The 20,127-nt window shown below is 39.4% G+C and overlaps 1 protein-coding gene across 1 annotated transcript in view; it reads left to right on the top strand.

Moving 5' to 3' along the window:
* Positions 1-305: 305 nt before the first annotated feature.
* Positions 306-20,127, top strand: part of PTPN5 (protein tyrosine phosphatase, non-receptor type 5 (striatum-enriched)) — a 78,024-nt gene continuing 58,202 nt past the window's right edge. The window contains exon 1 of the mRNA XM_009998053.1: positions 306-466. The gene's annotated coding sequence lies outside the window, so the exon portion shown is untranslated. The remainder of the gene's footprint in view (positions 467-20,127) is intronic.

The following is a 20,127-nucleotide window of genomic DNA, read 5'->3' on the forward strand; positions in this document are numbered from 1 at the left end:
CTGTTCAGCCAGGCTGATCTTCTATGCCATTGGCTCACCTTAGAGCACGTGGGGATGGCCAGCTCCTGAGCCTTCAAGACTTCCTCCTTGAAGAGTGTCTGGTCTTCATAAACATGTTCCCAAGGGATTCTGGCAATCAAGCTACTAATGTCCCTGTCCAAACTCATGTATGTGTGCATACTTCTCACCTCATCAAACTGCATAAGCTATGACACAGCTAGTCTCAATTACACTTCCTTTTTTAGTCATTCAAATGTTGTCATTAATATATCAGTAGGGTTCTTTTACAGCTCTTTTGTCCACAGATCATGTTTCATTAGAAGTGCTGATGAGCACCCAGGAGTCTGAAGACAGCAGTTTTGTGCAAGATAAGAATGTTCCTTAAAGAAGCTGATGGAGGACAGAGCTCCAGAGTTCCTGGCAGATACTGACAGCATAAGATGGCACCATAGCCTAGTCTGAAATTGTAAGTCTTAAGGAGGACTAGATGTCCTGGGCTTAATAAGAAGTTATTGCACTGAAGAAACTTAATAGTAAGCTAAAGTCTGCTTTCAGGACCTGTGGAGATGAGTTTGTTTCTATTCAGTTACATTAACATGACTATGGAGCAACTAGGTTTTCTCTACATGTGAATGTGAATTGAATCCCTCTGCATTAGAGGAAGTAATTTTATTTTCTCTAGTGAACCTGAGATCTGTATCCATCATTTCTGAATGACTTTGTTTCTAGAACTGCTAGGTGATCTAGGAAATGGATGGTGTAAGCTTTACAGCATGACTGAAAACTATTGGTTCCAAGGGAGTCTCTGTTTTCAAAGCTATTTGTTGTTCCAAAGGTGTTCGTTCATATGCAGAAGGCTGATTGAAATCTGCAGTTGACAAAGGTAATGAAATCACTGATGTAATGAAATACGCAAAAAATGTTTCATATCATTGATGTCCATACCCTTGCAAGGTCTTTTTTTATCACTAAGGTGTATAGGTTCCTGTTAGTAGAGTACAGGTCAGGGTGCCAGGATACTAACTGTGTATTATGCCTTGAAATACATTGCACAGTTGTAACTCCAATATTAAATACCAAAATAACACTATACTTGGCAGATATAAGGCTGATAACTGCTCCTGGAGGAAAAAAAAGACATCAGTGAATATTTTAGTGGACGTGTCCAGTGGACTTAGATTTTTCTCTTTCAAGAAGTGGAAGAATCTTATGTCCAGCTTCCATTTCCTTTCACCTTCATTACACAGTTCTTATAAGAAACTCAAAATGCAGAAAGCAGTCTTGCAAAGTATGTTTCTATTTGTGAGTAGGCAGTGATCAAATCCTGTCTTTCTTTCCTCTGTGACCCTGAGAGATGCAGGAGATGGATTGGGCAATGGGGGGCTAATTTGTATACTCGAATTTGCTAACATTAGCATACCAAGCTTATTTTCCATACATGCACACCTGTTACAGAAACAGACTGGGAATATGGAAATGTGTTTGCTTGAATATTCAGAATGGCTATTCTGGTAGGTAGCCCTGTGTAGACAAACTCTTAGATCTAAATTACTATTTCAGAAACTGATGAAATCACATCTAAACCTAAAGGAGAACAGAACATCAAAAGGAGTGTAATAACAACGCGAGTTGAAGCATAACAAAAGCACAAAAATCTTCAAAGTACATATGCTTTGGTAAAGATATGTACTTTCATCTGTAAACCCAAAATGAGAAGTTACAGTTAAATGTCCTCTTAGATATTCTATCCTTTATTTGTTCTGTACCTGTTTAGGAAACTGAATACTTTTATTTAGAAGAATACTTTCTATTTACAGTTGTAGCTCTGTATTCAGATAATTATGCATCCTGTATTACTTGTGCAGCAGAGAAGTGACTTTGTGACATTTGTTACTTCTCACAATGCTTGTTTACTGAAATCAGAGTCTGCCTAGCTCCTGAGTTCTCTGTGCCCAGAGATGTATACCTTTTACTTAAACGCAAGGCCTACAGGTAAAGATAACTTGCGTTATGTGTCATTAAGAATTAGGTGTTGAAAATTGGTGCAAGAATAGCAGTAGTCTGTAAACTTAAGTTGGTAAACTATAAAATTGTTTTAAATAAATGGCAAAGGATCAGACATGGGACAGTGGGGGTTGTTGATTAATGGAAAGCAGCAACATGATGCTTGAAGGAAATTGTCCTTTCAAAAGAAAAAAAAAGTAGTAAACTATTCGTTGGAATTTGGGTAAAAATCAGCAAGTATTTTAGATTTTCTTTGTAATACTCAAGTTTTAACTCATGTTTTTCATGTCAAGCTCGTAAGTATTTGTCCACAGAGTATTTGCACTGTGGGACTATGTCAGTCCATGGAATCATTGCAAATGAGAGTCCAAAGAAGTGTTGCAACAAATTCAGTGTTGGCCAGTAAATTTGAAACATATTCTAATGTTGTGACTGAACTTAAATTTTAATTGAAAATCTTTTAGAAAAGAATATTTTTATCGAGGAGATATAATTTCATACTTCCTTTCATGTAAGTTTTTTTTTGTAATTTACCTATGTTGCCTCTGACTTAGAAGCAGAAACTTGAAAATCTCAAATCCTTAAAGACACTATCAAAGCTCACAGGACCGTTTGTATTTATTAATGTTAAGTTTGTACATACCTTCTTTCATTACTGAAAGTACAGAATACTACTTATGTTACCATTTAATGTGTAGTTTAATTCTCTACTGATTTCACCTCTTAGCAGGGAAGGCTTAGATGAATTTAGATGATGAATTCATTTGGTTGAGTGTAGACGTCACTTTCATAATGAGGTTGTATCTCAATTTTTCCATAATTACACACCCCAGAAAGTAGCAATCCTTGTGATTTCTACCCTTAGAAACAAACATTTCATTTTTCCCTGCAGATAGTTGCGACTTCAGTGGGAGAACATGTTCTGTTTGTAACACCAGTGATATCATGAGCTTCTAATGGTATCTTAGAGTTTGTTAGGAAATAAAAATGCTGGCATTTTGTAAAGATGTGGAGAGCTTTTTCAGATGTCATTGAATAACCAAAACTACTGAAAAAAGCTCAGAATTTTGCACTGTGAGGGGTATTAGTTCTGAACTGTATCTGTCAGATACTATAAATAATAGCTATTTTCATAATATATGACTTGCAGTCTGTAAAAGCAGGTCATTCCAGTTACTACCTTCTTCCTCTCCCTGCTGCTTCAATGGCAGGAGATTTTTAGCAACCAATAACGTTGGAGAATTTTTTTAGGTGGAGGTGAATACTTCATGGATGTGAGATAAGGGAAAGTCTCCATTGGAGTATAACAAGCTTTGGATCTTTTTGGAAATCTGGATTCAAAAGGCTGAGGTGGGATAAACCGATAGTAACTAACTCTTTTTTGTTTGTTTGTTTTTGGCAGGTAAATACCTACCAAATTTCAGTCTTAAACACGGATTGATTTTTGTAGCCCCATCCCTGCCTCCCACCAGCTTGCCAGGACCACAGCTTTACTTCACATGTGTAGAATGACAGTTGAAAGTGAATGTTAATGGGACAGGGAGAAGAGTTGAGAGGTTTCTTCTTTGGTTGAAAAATCTGTATGGGAGCAGAACAGTCCATTGAACCTGCTCACTGATCCCAGCTGGTCTTCAAAAATAGGATTGTCACACTCAGTCCATGGGTTACAGGTTGACAGTTGTCATGTGTGGTCATGGTGACAACACACAAACACTGGAAGCTTTTAAACACAGCCACTCTGGAGACCTATTCTTACAGTTCTACTATTGAGTAGCTGCCTACTCAAAAGGCAGGCATCTGAATCTCCCTGGATGCATTCAATGTGTTTCTCAATCAGTAATAAAATTTTGCATCTCATAGTGGTGTCTTGGATTTGACCAATATTTGGACTATTTAAAACACGGGCATATTCTCCATTAAAATATCGACTGCACACTATTACAGTTCTGCTAATGGCAGACAGAATAGTTAGGAGCTTGAGGTTTCATTTTTCTCCACTCTTGCAAGATTTAGGTCATACTGTTTAGGTTAGGACACTTAAAAGCAAGCTAGGCACCTTGATTCAGCCTCTGAAAAAGAGTACTTGTTCTGCCAGAGATGTTATTTGAAGCATTCCCTTGGATATGGGATACAACTTTTGAATTAACTGTCAGTTCACTGAATTACACTTGCCCATTTGATTTTTTGGGAGGTTTTTTTGTTTGTTTTTAATACAGGTAAATAAAAAATGCTTAATGCTTTTTCTAGCATTATCCGGAGATTCTGGGAAAGGGAGGCCATTTTATTCATCAGGCAGTAAATTTTTTTTCTGATGGTTCTGCAGGCTTTTCCTTCCTATACCTTGACTTACTCAGTATAGCTAGATTTTTTTATTTTCCATAATATCTTCCATTTGGTACTACAGCAGCTTCTGTTCCCATGTTTTCAGACTCAGTAATAGCACACATTACCAGCCTGGGGTTTGGCTGTAGCTGTCTCCTTGAGGAGCTGAGCCTCGCTTGCCAGTACAGATCGCTGCCACCATTCCATTACACTGACCAAAGCATTTGTTCCTTAAGTTTGAGGACAGCAAGCAAGAGAAGTGGAACAATTGAAGTAGTTGGCTTGTTTCAGACCTCTTCTAAACATGGAAATCTGAGTCTGCAAACATTCATAAGAGGGAACATTGGCACAGACATGATAATTTCTCTGAAACTGCCAATGTGACTGCTTTGTTATGAAACTGCTGGGAGCTTTGTGAATTATTGTAACAAATCCTGTGACTAAAAAGCATTTAATGGCTATTTTATTCTGCTGGTGATTGCTTTAGTACTTCAGAGCCTATTTAGAATGGCCATGTAATTAAAATAGTTAACATTTATAAATTAGAGTGGGACTTGAAGCTTCCATACTTAAATGATATCTGACTTGCACTAACATACCTAAGGTGTTGAATGCCAAAATGCTGTGTGTATTTTAGCCCATTTGTTGTCTTAAACCAGATCCTTAAATGCTCTGCTCTTTGTTATAAATTACTGCAAATGTGTGTTACATTCTCCATGCTATATACATTGTATAACCTCTTGTTTCTTAATTGTGTATTTTTTTCCCCTGAGGTACACACTGCCATCTTTTCTTTACTTTTGTCTTTTGAGCTCTAAGAATCATGTACAACAGTTTATGTCCTGAATATTTTAGGAAAAACCCAACACTTTGTCCCTTTGAATTTCCCATGTGCTCTCTAGCACCCTAATCCATCAACTCCCGATTGGAAGCATTGTAGATCTTGCTACTGAATATGCTTTGGACATTTGCCAAAGTACTGTATGTTGCCAATGGGCAGCAGTTCAGAAACTGAGAATCACTACTCTCAAGTTTTGTAGTGATGCTAGATAGTAAGAGAACCAGCAATTAAGCAACAATATGTTTTATCTGCAGTGTTCTGTGCAGCTCAGAACATAGGTTCTCAGTTTGTTATCCTTGAGTGGATCAGATTGCATTATATTAGTTTGCATTAGACTAAATCGAGAATTGTTGCTTCATGTTAGTTCTGGGCATGACTTTCGTATTACATAAAGGTGTTTTATTAACAATTGTGCTAGTGGTAAGATGCTGATTCAGGCATGGTGCTGGTTCCTGTGTTTGGATAGGGAAGACCATTATTTCTATAGCTAGGATTTAGGAAAAGATCCTTTTCTGCTTGGCAAGTTTGCTTAAATGTCAGGTTCTGCTTATGGTGTCTCTGGCTTTTCTGTGTTCTATCATAGCCTATTGGCCTTTATCTGATGGCCTGGGATTTGTAAAGCTGTGACTATGATATTGTTGATTACTCTGAGAAGAAAAGCACTCTGAAGCTACCTGTGATAGTGTCTGCCATCATTTGGGAATTTGCCTTATTAAGGCATCCCACTTACTCCCGTGGTTGTTGATACTGAACAGAAGTAGAAATTGAGATCTCTAAGCTCATTTAGTGTCCTTGAAGCAGGATGTTTATTCCAGTTTGGATACAGAGTTTCCTATCTGTGACTACAAACTTTTCTTTCATTTTTTCAGCTGATACCAATCTCTGTGCATGGCTGTCACGGAATCATAGGCTGGCTTCAGTTGGGTGAGACCTTAAAGATCATCTGTTTCCACACCCTTGGATGGGCAGGGATACCTTCCACTAGACCAGGTTGCTCAAAGCCCCATACAACCTGTCCTTGAACACTTCCAGAGAGGGGGCAGCCACAAATTCCCTGGGCAACCTGTACCAGCATCTCCCCACCCTCACAGTCAATAATTTCTTCCTAATATTTATTCTAAATCTACCCTCTTCCACATGAAAACATTCCCCTTTGTTCTATCACTACAAGCCCTTTTTAAAAGTCCCTCTGCAGCTTTCCTGGAGCCCTCTTCAGGTGTTGAAAGGCTGCTTTAAGATCTCCTTGAGCCTTCTCCAGGCTGAACAGCCCCAACTCTCTCAGCCTGTCTTCACAGGAGAGGTGCTCCAGCCCTCTGATCATCTTCATAGTCCTCCTCTGCACTTGCTCCCACATCTTCATGTCCTTCTTATGTTGGGAACCCCAAAACTGGACACGGTACTCCAGGTGGGGTCTCATGAGAGCAGAGGGGGAGAATCACCTCCCTTGACTTGCTGTTCTCAGTCCATTCTCTGCCCAGCCTGTATTTGTGCTTGGGATTGCCCAGACCCAGGTGCAGCCACCTTGCACTTGGGCTTGTTGACCTTCATAACGTTTGCATCAGCCCACCTCTCAAGCCTGTCAAGATCCCTTTGGATGGACCCGTTTCCATCTGTGTCTGTCAACTCTCCAGCTCAAGTGTCATCTCTTCTAGCTGTGTATTTCTTCCTCTTTCTCTCACAGAGAGCTGAGTAACCTGCCACAAAGGCTTCAAACCAAGGAAGTACGCACTGCCCTCTTAGTCCACTACATCCTCTCAGATTAGCGGCTTCTGTTTGATGTTGCCAGAGTATGAAAGAAGCAGCTTTTCCCCAGAAGCTATAGCATCCTTGTTTGTAAGGGACTTTATAATGGTCTGAAACTACCTGATGGCCACCACTAGAGGATATGTAAAAGAATCATTTACTTGCAGTTTTTGCTCCTCCTTTGCAGCTGATTGCTATGGACACATGCTCTCTGATTCTGAGAACACAGCGAGTATTTGGAAATACCAGCTTGAAACCAGTATTGGTCCTGGAAAACTCATCTAGCCATTTTAGGCCATGTCCTAAAATGTTGAACTTAAGCATAGCATCTACTTGCTTGTGATTGCAAACTGTATCTTCACTTGCTACATGATTTTAGGAGCTGATGATTCATAAATTTCCAGAGCTAAAGATAAGCAGAGATCTGAGATCTTGCTAAGGTGTCAGGCTAGATAAAGCCTTCCTTGCTAGTCAGTGATTTACATGACATTGGCCTTTTGTCCTAGGGAAGCGGGTTTTTTCTTCTGGTGGCTCATGAACTGGTCTCAGACCTTAGATCGTTGTAGATTTTAAAGTTTCTCTGCTGAGATCGTGTCATTTTGGAGCTGTTAGTTGATGAACGTTCTAAATGCTTAACCCATTTTATTTGAGGTTTTCTAAACCATTTTCTGGAAGGCTATTTCTCAGTAACAGAGGCTGATGTGGGGAGTGGTTTGGGGGAAGCAAAGGGATTGGAAGGCAAAAGAGCTGCTTATCTTCTGCATCTTTTGTGTGCAGTAATGACATGAAAAGCAGGGGCTGAAAAGGGTAAGAGAGTGATTGTCCCTAACCCCCTTTGCATCCACCAGGCATTCACACTTGAAAAGTATGATGCAGAAGCAGAGCTGATGTTCCCCTTTACATGAGGTGGTTCCTTAAAGAAGGCACTTTACATAAATGACTTTGCTGACCTGTGTTTCTGTGTATATGCCTTATCATATCTGTGGTTGTGTTGTTAACTGCTGCAGAGAAGGAAAAGCAAGAAATCAAGTTAGTGCTAGAACTGGAGAAACTGAGCATTCCTTTTAGTTGTATGCTGGTCATTATTTCTAAACAAGTTTGGGCATCTTCACAAAGTTTGTACCAAGATAACTTCAGAAGTTACCCCATAATGGAGCTTAATTTCTCCTTATGTTCGACTTGGTGGCAGAAATCCCCCAGATGACAGAGGGAACAAGATCATAGCACATGGTGATGGCTTGCAGGTTGTGAAATTTCAAGGCCTGTCCACACAAGCATAGGTACTTTTTCTGTCTGAAAGGTTCCTGATATTCTGCTGGGGGACAAAAATCTGCTGTTCTGTTTTGATTTGAAGTGGTGTCTAGGGAGAGGAAAACAGTATTGGCAGCAGCTTCGTTTGCTTTGAGCATTATGTCTGCTCTCTAAAGAATTCATTCATTTTTAAGGCTGTGGCAGCAATAGGCTAAATTACTGACGGTTTGAGGTGCTGCATGAATCCTTTTGGGATAACCAGATCTGCTCCCTTCACTTATCTGTGGTACCCAACATCAAAGGGACAGAAGATGCCACTTGGTACAACGGTGGAGCTTCTCTCTTACTATAGCATTGCCTGCTCTCTGATCAAATTCTTCATAAGATTGACTTACCATGCTAGTAAACAATCTATTTATAGAAAAGGAAAAATTATGCAAGAAAACCATGTTTTATGCTGGGGAGATGACAGTGTGTGAAAGGCAAGGTTCTGAGTTACTCTATGATTTCTAATCAGCAATTGCTAGTGAGGATGAGTGTCTTGATTAACTTAAAAGGTCTTAACGTTGTGAATGAATAAGTTTTTCAAACCTGAGTACATTAAGGTTAGTCATATTTCATATACAGGTATGTATGACCCTTTTGTAGCTTGTAGTGTCCAAATTCCTAATACAATTAAGTAAAAAATATGACAATACTGTCTTAATGAGGGAAGTCTTGTATCAGATGAGGCGGGGAGCTCCTGAGTCCTGACCTAGGACCTGAGTTGCTGTATCCAACTTCCTCTTAAGAGAAGTCATAACAGACTGCCACTACCTTTTAAGCTACAGCAAGGACTCTGTAAGAAACATACTGTTTTTCCCTGGGTAGGTGCTTTGAAGGGGTAGTAATCATTGCTGAGCTGGCAAAGCCCAAGCACAAGTGGCAGTGGCGTGGCTCTGGGGCAGCATAAAAGGGGCATCCTCTCATGCCCTGCTGCCAGTTGGTTGTGGTTCACAAGTATGTCAGACTTAGCTGCAGCTGAAGTCTGAGGCGCTTGAAAGGCTGTTCTTGGACATGTGTGCTTCTGTGAAGGTAACTGAAATACTGAAGGATACAGAGTGGAGTATCACAAGACACTTAGGTGATCAGTGCCTAGATGTCAGGTCAGTGAAGGATGGAAGCAGTGAGCAGATAGGCCTCCATTTTGTACTGAAACCACTTAGTGGCTTTATTTTGATCTTACCATCCTTACTTTTAACCTTACATTAGTACTGAGACCATTTGCTGCAGACTTGGTCATGAAGTCCCTTGGTCTGCTTCATCCACTCTTAATAGTTCAGTGCTCACCTGCTCACTATTGCAATCTATTTCCAAGAGTTAGAAGTCGAAGCATGTACAAAGGTACCCTTTTACATCTTTCCTCCCCTACTTTTTTCCTTTCTTCGTTGATAATCTTTTTCCTTTAGTGCGCATCTGGTCATGAAGTCCCTTGGTCTGCTTCATCCACTCTTAATAGTTCAGTGCTCACCTGCTCACTATTGCAATCTATTTCCAAGAGTTAGAAGTCGAAGCATGTACTTGGCTCCAGCTGATGGGGTTGGAAGCTGCAGGAGCTCCAAATTTGATACTGTATATTTTCTAATGAAAGAAACATTCCAAGATGCTGTGAAATATATGACATAATGCTCCATCTAATGCAGAGTATATCCTGTGCATAAAGCTTTTATATATACTGGATATTTCATCATGTTGGAGTTATAGTGCTTATCTTCCTAACCCTGAACTGTAGGGATCATCGGTCCTGTGATGGAAGCAGGATCAAGATCTCTGGACCAAGAATAATAAAGCAAGTACAGATGGACTGTAACCTAGGCCCCAGAAACAGCCATGTGCTTTAATGCACATTGATATTAATGAGTACCAGCAGTCCCTTATTCTTTGGGGAATAGTGCTAACCACCTGTATGTCTGACAGAGATTAGAGTCAAGGACAATTTTTTTTTAGCATTTTCAAGTTAAACCATTAAATGTTTAAATGAAGAACACTTTCTCCCCACCTTCCTCCCAGTGCCTGTATTCCTGAACTGGAACATTTTATATCATGTTTTAATAAGTTTCAGGATTGTTTTGCTAGCGTATAATGTGGGATTTTATAATGTAAATGCTGACATAACCTTAAGTAGCCTTTTGCAATTGTGACACTATTCATAAAGGACTCTCTAGGGTGCAGCATGCTCCTTTGTGGATTAGGTTTCTGGAAATTTAATGGCAGTTTGCAAATTTGCATTCAGTTCTGGTTTTAGTCTCTCTCTTGCTACTGTACAAAGCAATTTTGATTCTGATAGTATAAGAGATTCTGTTTCACTTTGTTTTATTTTCACACTACTTTAGGCGGGGGATGAGTCAGCTGGGGAGATCCTGAGAAAAGGTACAAAGACAGATTGCTTTGTGTCCAGTTAATCTTCCAGAAATTAGCAGGATATTCATGCCCAGCCCTCAGTAAACAGTTGAATTCTTATCTTACCGGTTGTTGAAGGTAAGACACTAGAGATTTATGTGATATTCTTCCTTTATTTCTGCCCAGTAATTTTATGGATTTTGAGGTAAGCATTATAGGATGCTTTGGGATTTACTTAGTTCTTGGTACGTCTGGAGACTTTTGCTTCATCTCAGAAAAACATTGATTTTTTTTTTTTATTTGTGAGATGCTACTATATACTGTACTATATGTCATATGGTTATCCATATGACATCACTGTGCAATAACGTGCTAAACAATGTATGGAAATAGTCACTCTGGAATAGCTATTCTTAAAATGCTCATCCTACTAGATTGTGACATAATTTTGTTGACAAGTTCATAAAAGTTTAATAATTTTGGAGATGCCTAATTGTAAGAACCTAACTGGCCTATGTAAAAAAATTCCTTTTGCATGGCATTGTTTAGCTAAAATTTCATCTCATAGGGAACAGCACTTATTTTGCTTATTTCCAAGTGTGCCACCCTAAAAATTACTGTTTCATTTTCAAGTTGTTGGTTGCCAGGTAGTTTCCAGTCACTTCCTTTAAATACTGAAGTGAGAACTAATATTTCTTAATATTTTTTAGGATAGTATTGAACTCAAAAGTTTATTATATATTATGTATTATTTTGCGTATTCTACTGTGGGTTGAACAATTTATGGATGTACTTAACTTACACTGTTTGAACTCTACAAATCTGGGAACCATGAACATTTTGGCTACCTTTACTCATGCCATATGCTTTGCTAGTATGATGCTTGCTCATTATCTGATCCAGCTGTTTTGATGGAGACTCAGTGCTGAAAGATCATGAATACACTCTAATGGCAAGACAGTCTTCAAAGCAATATTGCACACAAGAGTAGAAAAATATATTCCAAAATGAAATACAGCTCTGGAACATCCTTATGAATGCATTGCTGGATCATGTTATCAACTATCAACTCCTCAAGGCTTGAAACAAAGGAATAGCAAGCAGATTCTGGGCTTCTTCAGATAACCAGCTCCTGCAAAGGATAGAAGTAGGTGAGGCAGTTGGGATCTGCAGTGTGAACCTAATAATCAATGGAATATGTGTTAGGAATGTGTCAAACTCTTTCAAAGTTAGGCTCATATGGGGAGATTTGTAGTTTGCTTAAAAAAATTCCCACATGCATGGGTTTTATGCAGGTTCTTAATGTGAACTTAAATTGTCTAGCAGGAGTGGCTTGAAGTGCTAATGTTCCCACAAACCATTTGACAAACTCGGGACATTTGTTGAATCCAGAATTACGCCATTTGCATTTGTATGTTGCCTGTGGTCTGTTTCTACTCTTTGTTACTTATCACCCGTACTCTGGCTTACCCAGCAGCATGAAAATATTTCCTTACCTGAATCAACCTAAAATGGCATGAGCAGTTCTGCACTGCTTGGATTGAGATTCCTGTGGATGGGAAGGGGTGTTACGTCATTTTAATCCAGTGATTCGCTTGCTGAGTGAAGGAAGGGAGAACTGGTAGCTGTGTAGAGATGTGGATGCAGGGCTGAGTAGACTGGTTGAAGAGCAGAGGGCTGTGTAGTAGAGTAGCTCCTTTTTCATATCATACTTATTTTACACAGTTGTAGTGTATTTTACACATTGGGCAGTGCTGATGGCCAGAAGGTGTTTACCCCCTCTTTGCCCTCTTAGAAAGATTACCCTGAAAGATTTAAGTGGATTTTGGTAGAGTTGTGAACTGGACTCAAAATTGTGCACTCTGTGAGTCTGGTATAGTTAATATTCGTAAGAGTCCTAGGCAGAAGAATGCAGTAATTTTGATACTTGCTGTTGTGCTTTGTCAAATGCAGTGAGAGGGAATTACCATTACTGCCCAAAGACTTGGAGCTGATGAGGATATTGTGACTACTTGTAGTGGCTGGCTCTGTAGCAGGGCTTTTGTAGTTTATGTGGGAGGCTTAGGTTTCATCAGAGCAGAGAATTTAATTTCCCTGTTTCACGGAGATTGGATTTTTGCAGAAAAGTAACTCCGTGTACCTTGCAGAATCTGCAGGAGAGCAGAGCTGATTTGTGTTGAGACAGATCTCCCACACGGCTGTGAAAACAAGTGCACAAATTCAGAGTAGCTGGGTGTAAATCTGAAGTAACTGTCATGGAGATTGATGTTCTCTCTAGGAGTTAATTGTGATTTACATCAGGATAACTGTGACCAGAATCTCGCAGGATTCATCTTTGCTAGACTTTAGCAGCTCACTAAATTAATTGCTAATTAACTTGAGATGGTTGATTATGCTTCCTACATATTTCTGCTGCATTACCATCATAGAATTTAAAGACAGAGCTCCACTAGATCAGACCAGATCTTATCTGTTCCTGCTTATCAAAAGGTGTTCCCTTCAGCTAGATAGTAACACACTGAGTGCAGACAGCAGACATGACACTGGTACACAGCAGACCTCAGGAATCCATACTTGTACACATCTGGGGCACAAACAGCAGGCATCTGACAGCCTGTATTGCTCAAAGCACTTAAAATAAGGTAGGAGTTAGAAGAGGTCTTGCAAGGCAGTCCCAGACTGCTCTTGAAGGCTGGCCTTGCCAGTTTCCACAGGGGAGCAGGGCCGTGTGAAACTTCTCCTTGATATAAATACAGTAGTCAATGTTCAGTGGGTTCAGCACCTAGATATCTGAGGAACAGTGTGAGCTACCTCCCTCATTGCAGTTCTTCCCTTGTGTGTCAGGAGGCAATTTAATCAGTGTTTTGATAATTATGTACAAAGCAGGTTGTAATATGAAACATGTAACTAATTTGAAGCATCCAGGCCATTGGGAGGGAAAATGACCTGTCATGCCTTCAGCATTTGACAACATTAAGGCAACAGGAAATTTTACCTCCTTCTATTCCTCTTCAGAATTTATCATCAGCTTTACGTTAGAAAGGCACACCTTCCTTGTATGTGTTTCGTAGGATTTAAATGAAATTGCCATGTCAGAAGGATGAGGATCTGTATGATCCTGCTGTAGTTTAGGCAAGGAGATCTTATGACAGCCTTGCTTGAAAACAAAATTTAGTTCAGCTTCCTCTAGAATGGAGGCAGAGAAGGATAGTTTAAGCAAGGTAACTAAGAACCTATGATACCCTTGATGACTGTAAAGTCCCCCAATCTTTGCTGGGTTGAAAGCAAAACTAAATTAGTCTTCTATTCAAGAGAAGGTCCTTATTATTAAAATAACATTTTGTTAGATCCCACCAAAGGATGTGTCGAAGAAGCATGAATCTAAAAGTCACCCATGTCTTTACAGATGTGCTTTATAACTTTTCAGTCCTTGGGCTTAATTTTGGTCTTAATTTAGGTCTGTCTCCTAACAGCTTGAATTGGGAAGGAACTGGTCTGTCTCCTAACAGCTTGAATTGGGAAGGCCTAATGAACATGGAATGAAGATGTAAGAATACAGTAAAGTAGTGATCATCTTTCTTGCTTGCATGAGAAACTAAAGGCATTTTGCCAAGCAAATATGCGCATTAGATGACTAACAGAGCTCCCACACTGTCAGTGTAGGCAGGGAATATGCAATGCAGCCACATATGTGCCTCAGAACCATACTGAGTGCTTTTTATTCTTAATGTTTGGTTTTGTTTCTAAATAGGAGTTCAGATCCTTGAGCAGGATGTTTATCTCTATGCACAGAAAACAATATTGGTCATAGTTTTTAGTATGTGATCAAGTTTTTAAAACTACCAGCTGATATATCCATTGCAAGTGACATGAGAATTTTAATTGCTTATAAACATTCACTAGGATAGCTGTGCATATCATGTGAATTATCCAAGCTTACCTTTGTTTTTAATGGCTGGAAAAACTCTTTTCTGTTTTTTGTTTGTTGTGGTTTTTTTTTCCAGTGGGAATATTGTTGGAAAGTTTTGTATTTATCTGCTGCGATTGAGGTTTGATCTCTCTCTTTGATTAAATTGATGTGAGGTTTTCACAGAAAATAGTATGCTGTAACAAAGGAGTTGAATTTCAGTTGATGCTTGCTTAGCCATGGATTTAAAATATACATGCAGATACTACTGAGCTGAATACCCAGGAAAGTTCTGTAAAGCCCTTTTAGCAGAGTGAAGTTCAACTTTGCATTTATTGTAGTAGTAAGCTTCCACTGAAGATGGTCCCCTTTTCACTTCTCCAATAATGACTAATCTACTCCCCCAAATTAATTTGTTTTCCATCAATTCTGCAAGCTGAAGATGCAGCCTTGTTGCTGCATTTAAGTAAGATAGATGGATATGATGCAACAGAGGAGAATGAAGAGGATGAAACAACCCCCCCCTTCTTTCTGCAGCACTGTAAGGATAAATCATCTTAAATGCAACATTAAGTTAACCTGAAGTGTTGATTGTTTGGATGGTAATCTCACTTAGGTTCCCCAAGAAATAGTAAGGACCCACTGAGCTAAAAGCCCTGCAAGTACAGAATGGGAGACAGTCTCTAGAGCTGAGTCTTAAAAACTGGAGACACTAGAAACTGAAGATAGAATTCATGGCTGCCAACTTACAGCTCTGTGGTCTGACAACCGGATGATCAATTGTTCAGTGGACAGACTTTGGTTGTTCCCAGAGCTAAATTTTTTCCAAGTTTATTGTGGTTTTCACTGGCTTTATCTCATAAGCATTTCAGAAAGCAGACCTCCAGAGTACAGGTAGAGAAAGGTAGAAGTCTTCAGAGTCTCTTCAGGACTCTGTTTCATTGACACTGGCAGAATCTGTCAATATCCTTCTAGCACTGAATAACTTTCAGATCAAACTAATTTGTAGGAGTTCAAGAAGCATCAAGGCCATATTTCCTTCATAGAACTATTTCATAGCCTGTGTAGTATGGATTGATCTCTGTTTCCTCTATTTTAAACACCTGTTTCTTCTTTCTTGATCTTTCTGAAAGTTGACATATAGATTTGTCCCAGTTACTTTGTTTTTACCAGCAAAAATTACTATTATGTGGACTTGCAAGGGGTTGTGTGGAATGACTGGGGTAAGAGTCCACAGATAAGTTGCATGATATAAAACTGTGCTTTCCATTCAGCTGCTTAATTAAACATGCTTTTCATATCTCAAGACAGAAACCACTTATGCACACACTTTATTTTAATAACATTTCTCTTCCTCTACTCCAAGAGATTTGGCCCTGTCTTCAGGTTTGTCCATCCTTATGATGGAGAAAAGGGAATGTAAGTACAAAAAGGAAAGTGTGTGGCTCTGTGTAAGTCCCTTTTCAGGAAAATACTTGTCTGATTTGGGATTGTAGTTGGAGTGATGGAACATCTTACAACACAACATCTCTGCAGATTATCTGAGTGTTGTTTTCTTTTGAATAGGTTCTATGTCTTTCCCAGAACATGGAAAAAGTGAACACTAGCAATAAGCCATTTTATCGTTTTGTGTTCCACCGTGTGGGTTTGTGTTACTGTTCTGTGATGATGCTCCTGTACATTAGCCTGCTTTGCTGCTCTGTCATTGTCAGGGTATATATACAGATAATTGTGTGCATGATTTTTGCTTGTATCTGGGCAGAGTATACCAGTGTTTTCAGCAAAAATTAACCTGGTAGCTTAAAAACATGGGGTTTTGTTCACACAGAGCACAAGATAAAGTCACTCTTACTTCCACGAGGTGTTTTTGCAATTGCTTACCAGTCCTCTGTGACACATTCTCTAGAGGTTTCATACAGAGCAAAATGAAGTGCTGAAATCTTGTCTTAACTTGGAGCCTGATTTTCCTGGCACTTATGCACATGAGTAAGTGCTCCTGTGACTAGTTTTAGCTGCTCTTGCCAGTATAATGAGGGACACAGAAGAGTTTTAAAAGCAAAGTCATGCAGATGTATTGCCTTTATTGTTTAAGTTAACTGGGTTTCTGTGAAACTACTCTACCTTCGATGTTTTCCTCATAACCATGGGCACGTGACAGCATATTTCTTCTAAATTAGCGTAAAGTATGTGTAAAATGCTACCAAATCTGAATATTGTTTTCACATCAGTTTTGCATTGATAATAGCTGCAAGATGTAAAGTAATTGAAAGTAAGGCTGTATGCATTTTCAGAGACAGGATTCCTCACTGTCTTTGCTTTAGTGGTGTCTTCTGATTGTTCACGTGCTGTTGGAGTGATAGAAGGATGGGGCATATTAAGCAATAGATGGGCTTATTTCTTTCAGTGGTTTAAAACTACATTTTTCTTTAAGTTACATGTTGGAGAGATGAAGAGAAAGCATAGGAGGAATGCTTGGATGTAGAGACAGTACAGAGAAAGGGATTAAGTGTGGAGTCTGGCAAGGCACCTCTACTGAAGGCAGGCTACAACAGTTGCATGTAGCTTAAGGAGGGGTAACTTTCTGGAAGCTACAAGGACTGAGAGATACAAGCCTTGTGTCTACAGCTTGTCATGATACCTTGCATAGCAAGTTCCTTGCACAGCAGTGTGTGTAAAGAAAATACTTGTAGATCAGCATTGGAGTACTGTGGTGGACTGCAAGCACTAAGGAAGGTCAAAGAACAGTTTTTGGGGCAACTGTCATTGCAAACAGCTTAAAAGCCCAGTAATGTGTGGTCACGTTATCTTGTGTCAGCTGAACCTCAGTAACTATATGTACAGCTTCTTAACCTGCTTTTGTTAAAGCATTTGCTTGAATTTCAGCAATCTTGTCTTCTGTTTGCATTGAACTGAGAGCATTCAGAGTCAGTTACATTTCCACTTAACAGAACTAATAACTTTATATATTGGGGCAGCCTGTTCAAATACTGGAGCCCTTTGTCTCAAGACAAGGTAGCATAAGAAGAGCTGTATGCAGAGGAATAGCATCTTTGATTAGAACAGTTGATATAGTTTGAGGGTATAATTTAATCTTTCATAGTGAGTCAAGAGAAATTAATTCCTTTTTTCCAGTGGCAGTCACTTATGAAATCCAGTTACTTCTTGGCTCTGCACCTCATGGACACGCTCCTGGAGTGGAGTGTGTGCGTTGTGAAGCCTTTTTCTTGGGAGCTGTTGCACAGAGCTGGCAACAATGTCATATATGGAAGTTTCAGAGGAGCAATGGGGGTGCCAATGGTGGACTGGGAAGTATCCATATAGTCTTAATAGTGCTTGTTGGCTGTTTTGTATGGCACCTGCTCTGTAGAAGGTTGACTCCCCTTAGGACTTGCCTGCAAGACATCTTTTCCATGCTTGACCTTTGACTTAAGAAAATGCAACAGAAAACAAACTTCATAAAAGAATCTAGCTGAAAATAATTGGTTATCAACTTTTCCTGCAAGGGAAGGAGACATGTCTCTAAGTGGCTGTCTGTATGCTTTATGCCCGATTTTCTCGTTTTAAGAATAACTTTTGAATTATGTTTTTACACATGCTGTGTACACAGTGTTTATTTTTCTTGGCCCTATGTAGTTCCTCCATATTATGTTTGTATTATAGGTGAAAGACACAGTGTGTATCCAGGCCTATAGAGCAAGTTTCCTCCCTTGAATGGGTAACAAAGAATTGCTTAATGCTAAGATGTGCTATATTGGTTGAGGTGATTTTTTGAGGAGTGCCTCACACATGACTCGGCTGACTTGGTTTTACCTGGGTACTGTCCTGTAGTATCCTGATGTCTTAGAATGTGATTTGCTTTTAAATATGTTTTCCTTTAACATGCAGATGTGCTTATCTGTATGCACTCATGCACTGGTCATCTCATGTCCCAGTGTCAGTTGAAGCATGGATATTTAGGTGGTCTTTGATTAATTAGCCTGTTCAAAACTGGAAAGATCAATTTACAGTGACATGAACTCTGTGATTTCATCAGGACTTCTGTAGGAGAGGGCACTCTAAGGATTTAGCCCTTTACACTCTTGTTCTTCAGGAGACTTCTTGGTTGGGTTTGTGATGCAAAGTGTGTTGGCATCAATAAAAAGAGTTGTATTGGTTTCTATGGGCTTTGGGTGAGACTGAACAAACTGGCCTTTAGAAGTAGACGACAAATCATCTACATGGGGGCAGAGCACTTTATAATCTGGACAAAGGATACATCTCTGGCCGCTCCCTTAGCAGAATTTGTAAAGAAGGAAAAAGTCCTTGCAGTTTGTTGGACATGAGTTTCTTTCAACATGTCTGCATGTCCCTCTTTACCCATGTTTTCCTATGCTTTGAGTGGTGTGTTGAACACACAGTCTCTAACGCTATGATCATAGAATGATGGACTATCTTTACAAATTATATATTCAGTTAGCCCCCCCTGTGTGGTGGGTATGACACATTCAGCAGTCATTCGCAAGGGTTTCTATCCTGGGCTCACAGACCTTTAAGCACTCCAAGATTTTCATGAAATCAACCATTATTATTTCAGATTAAGTCTTTTTTCATATGCAGGAGCTGGCTTCTAAGGAAACTTAGCTTATGGATCACCCCTTTTTTTCTTAAATACTGAAAGGCTTTATGGTCCATACCCTTTGGATACCTGGAAGGCCTTAGGCAGATCCCAGTTCTTGTGTGCAGGCAATAAGCAAAAGCAAGTGGATCAATAGCAATACAGAAATATGCTTCATCTCCTTTCCATGCTTCACCCCAAAGGTAAGTGGCTTGATACTTCCTTTTTGCTGAACGTCACATCATGGTCTTTTAGATTTTATTTTCAGGACAAAAATGTGTAAATGCCCTGAATTATTCTTCGACATCTGATAGTGTTAAACTTAGATTTTTTCACTTATTTTTTAGGATTCTGGTGCATAAAGGGCATAAATAATAATCCCAGAAGATATCTGTTGTGGAGCGGACATTGAAACTGAGGTACAATGTGACTGGGAGGACTGAGTGCATGTCAGATGGTAAGTAAGACAAAGAAAATGAGATACAACATACTTATCTTCTTCTAGATCTTTTTGTAGTGGAATATGTATTTTGATCTAGCTGTGCTTCTTACATCATGCAAAAGAGTCCATTTTACCTTCTTTACTTGCTTGATTTTTATGAAGTTTAATTTATCTAGGATTTCTAAGGAAGCCTAAAGGATTGAGCCTTTGTCTCCTAAAAGTTCCTTAGAAAGTCCTTCTAAATCCAGTCCATAGCTGTCTCAAACATGCAGTTTGTTTATTTGTGGTAAGCAGTAAGTAAATCAGGTGTGTTTAACCATCAGGTAAGCAGGTGTTTTCAAGTCATTCTGGACTTGATTCTATCTTGTCTATCTTGATTCATATCTTGTCTCTTACCTGGAAGTGTTTCCTATCTGCACAATGAGGGCTCTTAGAGCTACTGGACTTTGAACTTCCAGTCATGCATCTTCTGTAGATAAACCTTGTTTTCTGTTTATTGGTTAGCTGATCTATTTACCTCCTAGTTGCACCCTATATGTGCCTTAACACTATAAGCGGGCTGGCCTTTCATACCATCTTGTGGGTAGAGATGACTTGCAGGCTGTTGCAGTCTGTGGTATTTATGGTACAGAAGCCGGTTCAGC

Source organism: Chaetura pelagica, unplaced genomic scaffold (genome assembly GCF_000747805.2).
Source record: "Chaetura pelagica isolate M959 unplaced genomic scaffold, ChaPel_1.0 scaffold195, whole genome shotgun sequence".
Taxonomy (NCBI): domain Eukaryota; kingdom Metazoa; phylum Chordata; class Aves; order Apodiformes; family Apodidae; genus Chaetura; species Chaetura pelagica.